Genomic DNA, 10,346 nt, shown 5'->3' on the forward strand with positions numbered 1-10,346 from the left:
CCCAATCCACTGTCTTTAAGGGATGTAATTTACTTCTGGGAGCCGGGAGTTAGCTTTTTGATCCCTAGGAGGACAAGCCTAGGTCCACGCCTCCTTGATGCTCCTGGAATAGTCAGGAGAAACAAGGCTCTTGTATTTCCCCACGGTCAGGGGATATTACTCATCGATAGCCTGTCTGAGGGACCAGTCGGTTCTTTCCCATCTTGTGTGGTTGGAATAACAGCAAGGTGGATTCCAGCTCCAATTGCCACTGACTTGCTCAAGCCTATGAAATAAAGTTCATTACCAGAAAGAGGTAGAAACAGAGGATTTATTTCCACTGTAGTCTTAGTCTCACCCTACCCTCACTTCTTCCTTGATAGCACCCAGGCTCTGCGCAATGGCGGTGATTTAAGACGTTACCGCCTCCAGCTGTTTGCCTCACCCTGCTCCCAAAAGTTGGCAGAAGGTAACATGTGTCTGTGCTTCAGCTGCTCCAGTTCACGGTCTGGCTTATTAGCGTAAACTGTTGAGAAGACCAGAAGTTGATTATGCATTGCCTCTAGGAAGGAAAGCACCAAAGGGGGAATCGAGTTATCTCCTTTGGTGCTTTTAAGAGAATAGGCCTGTATGTACGTTTGCTTTGCTCTTTGTAAATTAAAATACATCAACCTTGAGAAATGCAAAGTAATTTTTACTCCTACAGACCTTCATCTGACGCTACTGAGCTTGCTTCTTTGTGGTGTCACTAGAGGATAAGAGTCACTGGGGGCTGCTGAGCTCGCACTGGCATAGGAACACCTGGGCTGATGTGACTGCGTTTTATGGTTGGACTGGAAACTCAGACATAACCTGTAACAGCTGAGAAGAGATAGTCGAAATGACCAGTGGATCACTGATTTCTCTTTGCTGTTGCTCAGAGAGCATCCTCATACCCCAAACCGAGTTCTTTTGGACTAGATTTTAAGATGCGATCAGCCAAGTGACATAGATAAGCGCGGTAGAAAGGAAAGAATATCTTCTTTTTCCAGAAGGCAGATCAGGCACAAAAAGAACAAGGAATTCACCCTAGTCACATGGGAATCCCTGGCAGAGCCCCATCAGCTACATCCTTGCTGGGCTATACCTTTTGGTGGCCAAACAAACATACAGTGACGCTTAGTGTGCAAGTTCCTGCATTCTACTAACTGGGAAGAAAACCTCATCTTTTTGCTTTCATTTCCTTTCTACAGGGATTTAATAGCTTGAAAGCCGTTGTGAGACGTCACATTAATTAGAGTTCATTGCTTTTGCTGTAGTTTGCACCAGCATAACACTAAACTCCAATCATCCAAACAAAAATCAGTCTATTTCACAAAACATAATCTCTTTCTGGTGTCCAAGGAGAGCTATCAATTCTGGGACTCAATCTGGTTCTGCCTGAAGTCAATGCCAAAGCTATTAATAATGGCAGGATCAAGTCAGTTCACTAATTTGCCAAATTCCCCATCATTAGTGTGAATTAATGAGATCCTACTGGAGCTGCCTTTTGGCTGTGGGTGAAATGGAACATGTCTGGCAGCACATCAGCATTAGAAGGGAGGCCGGGGAGGAGCAGGGGTGGTTTGGGGGGAGGGAGATGAGCAAATGGAAGATGCTTAATGCAGTCCAGATGGAAAAAATTGACCCTGACTTCACCAGTCAGGCAATGGCCATAGCCAAGCTGTTTCCTAGTGAGGAGAAAAACTAGAGAGGCTCAAGTAGCAGATGAGAAGTCAGCTCAGATAAAATAAGACAGCCATTCCCTTTGGCCCCCAAATGATCTTTTGCCCAAAATGTGAAGCAAAATGCATGTTCTCCTGCCTCTTCTCAAAGTTGTCCAGTGGTTTTCCTCTTCGCGTTTGCTTTAAGGCTTCTAGAAGCAGGAGCGCCAGTGCATGAAGGGGAAAGTTGCACTCACTCTCATATCCAGCCCCATCCAGAACTATAATTATAACAAAAATTTCATGAAGAAATCCACTTCTGTGACATTTACAGTGCCAAGAGAGTCATATAGAGTTTGGAGAATCATCCAAAGAGATGTCAAACGGAACTTAATTGAACTTGGCTCCCATCGCTAAATAGGACGCATCCCTTTGAGCTTAATGGATCCTGCCAAGCCCAACAACAGATATTGTTGCTCTGTTCCTTGAGATGGTGATGGCGGTTTAACTGCCCATGAGTCACTGGGATAATAGCTATTGCTTGAAAAGAATGTGCAGGGAGGAAAGGATGTTCTTGTCTGACGCAGGTGTCTGCTTCTGGTGCCACCACAGAGACAATGCCAAGCTAATGCTTGAGTATGATCTTGTAATGGTAGCAGCCCTAACAGCTTTGTAGAAGTAATTGGGTAAATCAGAATATTTGCTTTTCTTTATTTGCTTTATTTGTAGTGGCTACAGAGCCAAATGCATACATCTCCATTTGGGGCAGTCAGGAAGCCTGAAATTAATAGCTCAAATTAAAGACACAAAACACGCGAAAAAACCTGGTTTGCTTCATTTAGTGGTATGATGTGATGCAGTAGCTTTGATAACACCTTCACTGTATTCAGAAAGGATGTTGGGAGAAACGTGTGTGAGCAGATAGTTCTCAGAACTGCCCAGTAAAATCCCAGTAGTTATTTTTGCCTGTTGGCCAGGCATTTACTGTGTTTCAGACTCCTGACCAGAAATCTCCTCCTGAGCCATGTCTTACATCAAACCAACTTCCAACTGTGTGGGAACTGTGGGCTCCCCGAGCAGTGGCTGTGGAGATGACCTTTGCAGTCTCCAAAGGTAGTTCAGCCCCCTCCACAGCTACCATTAGTGACATTAGAGCCATGACCGTAGTGAGCTGAAAGGGAAACAGCACATTAGAATATTTCATGAAGGCAAAATACCAATAAAAAATGGACTGTCATAATCCACTTCTAACTAAACACTGACTGCCTGTGCTGTGCTCAGCAAGAGCAAACCTTAATAAATATGATCCAGACCCTGCCCTTCTTCTCCCCAAAAGCCACCAAATCTTCAAATACTCAGTGTATTCCCTTGAACATACCAGAAGCTAATCTGGCGTGCCAAGTAGAAGCAAACACACTCTTTTCCAGCTGTCCCATACTACGTAGCATTAATTGTCTTGTAGTAGAAGAGTGGAGCAGGACGAGATACTTAACTGGGAATCTCACCTATTATTTTAAGCATCTAATTTGTACATCTGTGCCTGTACCCATAAGATTACCATTAGTTAAAGTGTTAGTCAATCTTCTTGTAGCAGGGAGAAAATAGAACATGTTAATTTTATCAGAATTTTAAAAGGCCTCATTAAATATCCTCTACTTTAAAAAAAAAAAAAGTCTCTGCAGGGGATGTATTGCACTCACAGAGATAAGAAATGCTTCCCATATACAACCCATTTACTTTGTAGTTCACTTCTAATGGACAGTTTGGTGAAAGGTACTTTCCAACATGCATTTAAAGTGATCCATTCAAAAGATAAGTAAATTGCAGCTGTTCATTAAAACCAGCACTTCGTGTTGTGCTGCAAACATATATTTAACCAGGAAATGCTACTGTAGGCTCTGACTTTTTTTTTTCTTTCCTCTGAGATCTAGAAAACGTTATGATTCATCATCATTTCCAAAAGTGTCTGCAAATTACAGGCCAACCACGATAGCAAAACACTAGGGGCTTAGGGAAGTGAACACACCAAAGGGCATTGCAAACTTTTTCCATAAAGCTACTCTTGCTTGTTCCTGGTTCCTTTTGATCATTGTTTACAACACAAGCTTTCTTTAAGAGGAAACAAAGCTTTTGTACTGACACCATTGTACAGTCCATGTGCTGTAGCAAAATTACTAACTTTCTAGGAAGGGTTAAAGTTGGAGCCAAACACTAAAGGGCATTGTAGTGGAGCTTTAATCTTACATGCACATATACACAGAAAGCCAGAACTTATTACTGTTTTTTTCAAATGTCATGGTCTTGCCTCTATAAGGCGGCCCTCTCAAAGTGCAAGAGCTAATTCACACATGCAGAATTCTGCAGTCATTTTTGGTTTCAGTCCCATTTTCAGATTCATAGAGACTCCACCTGCCTTTCTCTGAACGGAGATGCTCAGCTGTAAGACAGGGCTTTTGGGGCAAACCAGCCAAATTCTTTGTATATGCCAAGAAAGAGATGCCCCCTCCTGCCTTCCAGCGCACAAAATTAAGCAAGCATCAGCATTCTCAGAGATCACATAACATGTCTGAGGATATGGTGACGAGGGAAAGGAAATATTTTTCAAGTTACTCAAACTTGAAATCTTGTCCTTTGCAGTGATGGAGACCAATATTGTCCCACAAGAAGAAGCAGGCACCCTGCCCTGCCTTGGAAGCAGGCTGCACGCTACCCAGTCTCTTTAGGATGTATGAATCACAACCCCTTGGCAGAAAATTGACTTTATGGCATAAATATCCTTAATGAGAGCTGCACTAACGCTAAGTATTCCCCAGCAGAGGACTGGGATTCTGCATGACCCATATGCAAGTGGAGAAAAATGAGCATGTGGGCTCTAATTAGAGGGCAGGAAGGATCTCGGCCCCCAAACACTGGAACTCCACAATCTCTTCACAATTTCTTTCACCTCCTAACAACATTAACAGCAGATATTTTTGGTTTTGTGTACAGCCCAGTCTCTTTGTCTCTCCTTCCCAAAGCACAGAGTCATGCCACATTCTGGGAGGTGCAAATATTGATTTGACTGTGATAACCGTGGGTTTATTCTGTGCCTGAACTCATATGCTGGGGCTTTTGTTCAGAGCTTCACTCAAACCTGGCCATTTTATGAATCATTTGCCATTTAGGAAGCCTCACATTTTTCATGTTGCTAGGAACTAAACCGTACTCATAGTAAGGATACCTCTGAGGAAGAAGTGGGGTTTTGTCTTTTCTTTTAAGATTCTTTGTGAAGTTTTCAGTGTTTTTGTTTCTTGTTCAGCTTGAAATACCTTAACAAGCAAAGCAAAGCCAAGCCTTTCTGAGGACATTTCAGCATTTCCATTGCTATTTCCTGTTGAAGAGAGGATATGCAGAGACAGAATAAATATGGGAAGTCAGCAAGAGAAAACAAAACCCAAAACAAGCAAAAAAATCAACCAAATTCTTATGGAACCTTTAAGAGGCGCTTGGTGCCAATTCTGGGTAAAGATGGCTCCAGCCCAAAACATTACGTACGGACCGCTCTGAATGAGGTTTTCATAAATCAGACTTTGGCTTGGGATCTGTATTTCGCAGCTGCCCTGTGTTATGTGTAGCTTCTATCATAGACCAAAACAAGAACCCAAGCTCTGCAACCCTTGGCTGGTGGGGGAAGGGTGCAAGGTCAGGTGAAGACCTCAGCTTTGAAAGATGAAGGTCCACAATGAGTTCCTACTTTATCCCAGCTGATTCACCCATTTCCTTAATAATTATGAATCAGTGAAAAGCAAACTTGCTGAGAAGAAAGTGCTTCATTTATGCTCTTCAGTCATTAATGTTGCTGTCTGGAGAACAACCTAGAGAACCTCTGAAGCTATTAATTCTGTACGATTTTTTTACTAAGAATGAATTCTTCTGTGTGAAGACATTGTGTCTGCATACATCTTACTTCAATGTTTCAGGAGGTGCAGAGCTGGAGATAACGTGCTGCATCACACTTGGGTTGCATTTTAGCTGGCCACAATTCTCCGCAAATACAACTCTGCCTGAGATAGCAGCAGTGGAGACAAGCACAGATGGGGCAGAGACCACATCTAACATTTATGGGAATAATTTGCCCTTTAGAAAATGGGATTAGCAATGCAAGGCCCGGAATTAAAGAGGCACATGCAAACCCGCAATGTTAGTGGCAAGGAAAAACCCTTTTGTTCATCTGAGGTTCTGAAAATGATGAAGCAGTTCAGAACTACTGTATGATGCAAAACCAGAGCTTGAGAAGTTAAGGTGGCTGGGGGAAGGGAGAGAGGGATAGCAAAGGCTTCTTCTCCAGTAGGACCTTGCCGCCGCGTGCTTTGGCTAACAGTTTGGGCAGGGAGCTGGGGAGAGAGGATATTTCACAGTAACTGGAGCTGTGAGAAAATTCTTTGCCTAAGCATTTAATCATGTGAAACACAACCAGCATTGGGGGTTTGTTGTAAACTTTAAGTAAGCCTGTGTTGGTTGATATGTTCACTGTGATCTGCTAAGTATGGCTGATGGTTTTGTGGTTTTGGTGAGAAGTCACTGAGTTTCGGACTCAATGACATAGAAGGTACATCACAAGGAGAGTACAGGCGAGGAAGAAAGAAGAGAAAGAAAAGATGACTCTCGCTTTTAGCATATTGAAGAGATTTACACTGCTTTGCCCCGTTTTGCTTTCCAGCTACGGACTTAGCCCTAGTTACTGCATCTTTTGTATCCCCATTGGGTTTTTGTGTAAACACTTTGTTCTTCACCACAGTCCATCAGAAGTCCTACCGGTTACTACTGTATGGAGAAAAACAACTTGAGGAGCAATGAAGAAGGAAAAAAAATAGACTGGAAGTCAAAAGACTTCCTCTGGTTCCAATAAACCATGATTACCATGAGCCCTCGTGCCAATTAAAATATCAGGTAGAGCATCAGCCACACCTGAGCTGGAGGGATATAATGTTATTAACAACATTTACGCCATCATCTGTAGATCATGTTTAGTCTCTTTAAAGCTGTTTGCTAGTTTGCTTGGTTCAGGATAAACTGTAAAAACTTTGGCTCCATAAAATGCCAGCACTAGGTGATAAATAGACTGAACACTTGGTCACGTATATTGTACCTTCAATCTATTCACATTATGGGCCAATCCTGCTCCTGCATGTTTGCATCTGTAATTGATTGTGGGAGACATTAATCACGGGTGTGTGTGATAGTGTTTAGACATCTCTTTGATTCAAGGATGCTATTAAGGAATTAGACTGTAGTAGGGTAAGAGTTTGTCTCTGCAATTAATTGCTCCTGGGGTTTTGCAATCCATGATCAAGTAGTGGTGCAAAAATCAAAGACTAACTTAAAAAAACAAACAACCCAACAACAACAACCCCAACTCCAGAATTATGAGTTCTATTCATAGTCTACATATTAATGGCTGGATATTTCTGTTTTATATGTACAATTTGTGAAACAAATGCTCAGTGTCGCTTTCAGTTTCTGAGTGTTGCTGCTGGAGCTTGTAAAAGATATGATCAAAAATGGATGAGGTAGCTAGAAGGACTCTGCCTCCCAGTAGCTAATTAGATCTCCCTCCAAGTTACGCTTCAACAAGGACTGAATAGTGACTTCACTAACTACTAGCTTTGGTCCTTATTGTGATTAGGATCCTGAAAAGATCAGAATTACCTGATCCTATTCAAATTTGTCATAAATTTTGACTCTTGCTATAATCAGAAGGCACCCCTGTAGGCGTGGGAATCTCTCATTTCTTCCAAGCTGGTGTTAAGGATGTTTGGGCTGAATCAGTTTTTGGGTAGAAAGCTGGGTGAAGAAAATGAGAGAAGAAAATATTTTTGGGTCTTTAGGGGTGACTTTTCATCTGGAATTAGTCTCCAGGAGCAGGGCTGGGAGATGCTTTGGTTGCAAATGAGAGGTAAAACAAAACTCTTCTCCAGGTGCACTTGGTTGTTTAAAGATCTTTGGATGTTTGATGTGTGAAAATATTAAATGCACTAAGCCAAGACAATTCTAATTCAGGCAATTACTTTTCACTTACCTCCAACTCCTCCCAGTTATTTAAAGTGACTTTGCAGACTGCAAGGTCTTCAGGGCAGGAGCTTGCAGCAATACTAGGAACAAATTTAATATTAGTTTTCTCATGTCCTGTGCTGATTCTTATACAAGGTTGCTGTCATTAACAAGCTATTACTTTCCATCCCAGAAATAGATGCATCCCAGCCCACGATGAAATAATTTGTTTTTTTTTTTTTTTTCAGAGTTCAATCAAATCAAATCCTAAAATGCAAGTTGCTGTTGCTCTTGTTACGAGAAATGATTTTGCCTTTTGAATGCCTTCTCCTTCCCTCTGGGGACATTGCCATCAAGGTGACTGTACCTGCTTCCAGCACCAGATTAAGAGCAGTGGAGTAAATGGAACAAAACAGAGGTTTTCGAATTCCATTCTGGTGTCTAGCTGCCAAGGGAGCCTGCCGCGCTCAATTCAAGGGCTAATCCATGACCATCACTCTACTTCAATAATTGCAGAACATTAATGAGTCTGTTTCCTTATTACAGAGCTCAAAATAAGAGCATTGGCATTCCGATTTAGCAGGGAACTTTTAAAGTCTTAGCCCAAGGATTGTAAGAGGAATGGATTTTTTTTAATTAACTTTGCATTCAAAACTTGTGTTAAACCATCTGTTCTCATGCAAGGGGTGAGGGAGGGGGAAGCTAGCCACAGATTTTCATCAGCGAGCTGTTAAATTAGTCCCTTTACTTCACAGGGCTTGTTTTATTCAATCTGCCTTTATTAAGAACACAGGTTTGATTCTGCAAGGAACAAATTCTTCTGGTTCTTTAAGGAAAATGGTTTTAAGCAGGGTTTTATTAGGTTGCATTACTGGATAAGCGATACAACATGTTACCAGCGTGAATCATCTGATTTAGAGTGACAAGAAAGGAACTTAAAAAATACCCAGAGCCAAAACATTGGCTGGCAAGGGCTAACAGGGCCAGATTTGATCTACTTTTGCAAAGTTTTTCTGTTGCAATTGGTAGTAGCTGTCTAGGGCTTTTAGATATTTTGACTAAGTCTCTTTACCATCCCTAAATTAAGAAGCAGAGAAATTAGGGCCAGACTGTAAGTCTTCTAACCAGACTGAATAGTCACAGTGAAGTCAGCAGGGCTGCTGATGGAATGAAGCGTGATCTGGGAGGAGGTCTGGCACTATTTCACCCTAAGAGGAAAGAGACATACATAGGCCATCTCGCCTCCACAGCCGGGACTGTGCCTTACAGCATGCTGCTTTTCTTTCCCTGCCTCAGTCCTGCTAGCACAGCTTCCCCGAACCCCCTGTGCTTGTCTGTGAGCAAAGGGGCATTTACAAATCTCTGCCTTTGGAATGATACAGCCTTCAGCCAGACCAGGTGAGCACAATGGACCCGAGAGGCAGCACTGAAAACCCTCAGTCTGTTTCCACTCCCTCTGTTCAGATCCTTTTTCACTTGCTACGCTCAAGTATTCTGTTGAGCAATCTGGCGGGCGATTGGGAAGAGGTACGGAGAATATTGATAGAAACAGAAATGTGATTCCTTAACGAGCAACAATAGGAGACACCTGACCCTAAGTCATATATTCAGCTATCAGGAGGTCAAAGTGCATCTTCTCCTTGTTAGCTGAGAGCACCTGTTGCATTGAGGACAGAGTGAAAGCGGTACGTGAAGATCTGCGGGTTCAAAGATATCTCAGGTAACCCAAAATGGGAAACTGCATATTTTCACTGAAAATGTCATAAAACCAAATAGAATAGTTTCACTTGCCAGACTTGGTAGCTTTTGGTCTAAGAATATGTTTCTCTCAATCACGTTGGCAGATCTCTACCAGTATTTGGGTTTAGCCTGGAATTAGCTCCTTTCCTTTATTGAGATCCTGAGACTGAAATGAGCTTTTAAACCTGAAGTAAACTTCTAAAAGAAGATGTTCTGAAATAGATGACTAGAATTGCTAAACCAAAGTTCTCAGCTATCCAAGCTTTTATGATGTAGCAAACCGCTCTGTTGAATTTTCAAGCTGTCCTCTAGACTACCTTGAAAAACTCCATCCCATGATAACACCTCTATAGTTTCAGCCTTCTGACCAAACTGAGCTATGAAAATAGAAGGAAGATGGCTCCCTAAAAATCAATTCTAGTGCAGCCCTCCCCAGCAGATTTTACCCAGTCGGTTCCCTGTACCTTTTCCAACTAAGACTTACTGCCAAGAACCAGTACTACAGACTGCTCTAGCTGGAAAGGAAGCTCCATAAACACATTAGCCCTCCTTTAACTGCAATTGGAAGAATAAAAGGAGAAACAAGTTTTGCAGCAAGACTGTCCATTTGAGGTGCAATGATGACTGTTCATACCACTAACAAGTGTCATTTGTTGAATCCTCTCATAACCTTTTCCCCCTTTGAGGCTTGGATTTTATTTATGAAACCAGATCATGGGCAACCTATGGACTGAGAACTTATCACTGAATTTATGCTGGGAGTTCTCTAGGGGGAAAAAAAAAAGTTCCCGTATCCTCTCCTAGGTATTTAGAGAACTCACTGAATGCATTGGTTCAAATTAAATCAAATATAGCACTTTTAAAACTGTTCATTTTGCATTCCTGTAGAGAAAAGAGCATCCTTACAGTGAGCTT

The sequence above is a fragment of the Vanellus vanellus genome, assembly GCF_965231255.1.
Source record: "Vanellus vanellus genome assembly, chromosome: 13".
Lineage (NCBI taxonomy): Eukaryota > Metazoa > Chordata > Aves > Charadriiformes > Charadriidae > Vanellus > Vanellus vanellus.